Consider the following 3,763-nt stretch of genomic DNA (forward strand, 5'->3'; position numbering starts at 1 on the left):
AACAGACATTCTGCCATTGTTTCTTATAACTTGCTTCAAATAAATAGAGTGACACTGCGATTTATAACCAAAGAAAACACGACTATTGTCGCATGTGTAAACGAAAAGAGAGTGTGGGTCGTTCATGTAACAGAGTGCATAAACTTATGAGATTATCTGCTTGATAAAGTTATCGGTTTAGATGAATACCACTAATGTAAATAACGATTCGTGTTGAATCGAAAATCGCCTCGTCTAAATAGGGCTGGCAACTTTTTCACTTTCAACTTCGTATTAAATTTTTGTTGCCTGTAAGTCGGCTCGTGCGAATACCCCATTATGGGGATAAAGTTTCCAGAGGAAAAATTTTAGGTAGCACACAATTTCTTACACACATGGTTGCTTTTCAGTACCAATGGAAGAAACTTAAGAAACATTAAAAAAATATGCATATAGTGCATTAATTTTTGAAAGAAATACCATATAATGTATGTACTCTGATTAATAATATTAAAAAGTGTATTATAACCACCATTTAATGTTATATTTGATGCAAATTAATTTGCTACTCGGAACGCTCTGCGCATTGCCACTGAATATTACGTTTACTTAAAATTACATCCCTGGTCCTTGTTCTTTCTATACTGCATCGTGGTGAATTCACATTTCTCAGAAATTTGACAACAAAACAAAATGAAGGGAGTATTTGATTTGCTAATTTTTGCGATTTCTATTGTTTAATGTAAATTTTATGTATTTTTACGCAGAAAGGAGTTAAGTGGTAAAATACTGTGAATACAAGATGTGTTATACACTTTTTACAAAAAAAAGGGGGATTCCTCCTCTCTCTCCTCGGCAACACAGAAAGGAGAATTCTACGTAGTAAGGGTTATAATCCCTAAGCCCTTTCATTTTATTATTTTAAAATTTTAATCCTTATTTGCATTTGCCAGTTTTGGGAGATAAGTAAGTAAGCACGTCTTTTTCATGTGTATTTTTTCTTAGACTTTGTATAAAAAAAAAGAAAAAAACTGTGTGGGGTTGGTCGAATGAATGCCCTCCTAGTCACCAGTTCCGAGTCTTTTCGATTGCTGAGTATGAGGCCTTATGTTGGACAAAAGACGGAGTATAAAGGACCCAAATGGTGGAAATTAGCCTATGGTTACAGAAGATATGTAATAAAGTTATCGACAAAGACTTGCGTGCCGCTTGCCCTTTTCTCCCAAACCCGCTGGTAAACATAAATGAAAGTTAAAATATAAAAACTAATTGATAAAATTTAAGTAAAATCTGCGGAAAATTAACAATAAAAACGACTTTTTTTACATGCGCTTTTCTCTCAAAGTGTTTACCGGTAAACCCAAATGAAGGTTAAAATTTAAAAACGAATTAAAAAAATTAAGTAAAATCTGTGGATAATTAACAATAAACTAATTTTTTCGCAAAATCTATAAAGGTTCCTTTTATTTTTCAAAAAAAACTGTGCACCAGTTATTATTTTGCACCCTGTATATGATAAAATATTAATAGCTGGATAAAGGAGTACAAAAGAAGTACAAAACTAATAGAGGAGTACATTTCCACATATTTTTTTTGGGAGTACAAGGGAGTACAATGCAATAAAAAGGAGTACTTTTACTCCCAAAAGCAGTACGTCTGGCAACCCTAGTCTGGCAAAGAAACGCGGCCCATTCTACGTGCCTGCAGAAGGCTAATTGGCTTTTGTGATCTGTATCCGCGGTATCAACAAAGTTGCACCAAAAGTGCGTAAAGTTTTACTGTTGTTCCGTTTTCGCCACATTAACCCCAGTTTTTCAGTCAAATCTTAAATCAGTTCGTGAATTGATCTACAAACGTGGAATTGTCAAGCACAACCATCAACGACTCAATCTCTGACAACTTTGTGATCGAACGCAAATTGCGCAAAGCGCACGATATTCAGTGCGTTGATTATTTGGCGCACGAAATATTCACTGTTGGATCCCACTTCAATACAGCCTCCAACTTCCTCTGGCCACTCAAGCTCAACACCAACCGGCGGCTGGCGCAAGAGGGCTAATCATTACGTTGAGGTTGGTGATTTCGGTAACCGTGAAGACAAGATCAACAAACTGCTGCGCAAGATGGCTTAAAGCAATTTTTTGGTGTACAAAATATAAATAATAAATATATAATAGATAAAAATAGAAAATGTTTTTGGTTTTAAGTAAGTTGTTGATCGAATTTAATATATATTATTGTTGTTGTTGTAGGCTAGTCGATCGATTACTTTCGTGTGCAAGAAAACCACTTTTTTCTTCACGTTTTGCCCAACGTTTCGCTAATCACCTTAGCATCTTCAGGGGCGCATCTTTATTTACATAGACATCAACAATAAACAAAGAACAATGTTATGGACAAATATTGATATATGTATGTACGTAATTACAAAAATTAGGTTAAATATTTGAAAAACAACAAACGAAGATACAAACACAAAGGGACAATAACAGGTTTTTTGATTTTAACTGTGGCACTTACTCATAGTTAAGATTTAATTTACACTGGACATTTGGAAATATTTTGAAAAATTGAACACCAAAAACATTGAAACGTATTGAACAGTGAACATTAAACATTAACTTATTAAAAATATTGATACCATCGCTGTGTGGTACTCTCGTCATACTAAATGTTTATTACAAGCATAGCATATTGTTTTTTCTCTTTTCTGTAATATTCGTAGGCTTTCTATAGTGAATCTCGCTTTTTCCCTCCGTTCCTTGTCTAATATTTTGACGTTGGCTAAATCAGCTGTGTGACCACTATCTTGTATGTGTTGCGCCAAAGCTGTGCTTTGCTTATTTTTCTTTATATCTGCTTCGTGCTCTGACAGACGAACGCCCAATGCTCTCTTAGTCGTTCCTATATAAACTTTGTTGCAGTTTTCGTTTTTGCTTCCTTTGCAAGTTATTTCGTATACCACGTTGCTTTGCTGCTGGGGCGGTAGTGGCGTTTTTGTTTTGGTAAAGATCGAAGAAAGTGTGCAGTTTGATCGGTACGCCAACGTTACATTAAGGTTGTTGGTGTTTATGTCATCGTTAAATTGTTGGTAAAAGCGAGGGATGTATGTGACACTATAATATCGCTTGTTGTCATTGGGTGTTTTCGTGTCCGGTACTCTCTTAATTTCGTTGTTTATTTCTGACGTTTTCTGTTTTATTAGGCTTTGTATTAAGTGGTGTGGGTAGTTGTTGCTTACCAGAATTTTGTTTATTTTCTTTATGTTCGTGTCTCTAAATTGTTGGTGACTTATCGTTAGTACTTTGTGGATTAGATTTCTAGCTGTGTTAATTTTGTATTTCAAAGGTTGCGAAGATAAGTAATTTATTAGACGCCCAGAGGAAGTCGGCTTTGAGTACCAGTCAAGAAGAATGGCGTTACTTTTTCGGTGGATCATGACATCCAAAAAAGGTATACGTAAATTGTTCTCTAATTCCATAGTGAATTGTAATTTAGGATAATATTCGTGGAGTGTTTTAAGAATTATATCCGCGTCGTTTCGTTTTATGATAGCAAATATATCGTCTACGTACTTGACAATGAACTTGATGTCAATGTTGAAATTTTCTTTGAGGCTCATAAAGGTGTTGTCTAATAAGTCGTCCATTACAACGTCAGCTATTGTAAGTGAAAGGGGGTTGCCCATTGGCATACCAAAAGTTTGTGCGTAGAAGTTACCATTGCATTCGAAATAGTTGTTATCTCTCAGACAAAAGTTTAAAATATTCTGGAATTTGTTTCT

Source organism: Rhagoletis pomonella, unplaced genomic scaffold (assembly GCF_013731165.1).
Source record: "Rhagoletis pomonella isolate Grant_MI unplaced genomic scaffold, Rhpom_1.0 Rhpom_scaffold_00119, whole genome shotgun sequence".
Classification (NCBI taxonomy): Eukaryota; Metazoa; Arthropoda; class Insecta; order Diptera; family Tephritidae; genus Rhagoletis; species Rhagoletis pomonella.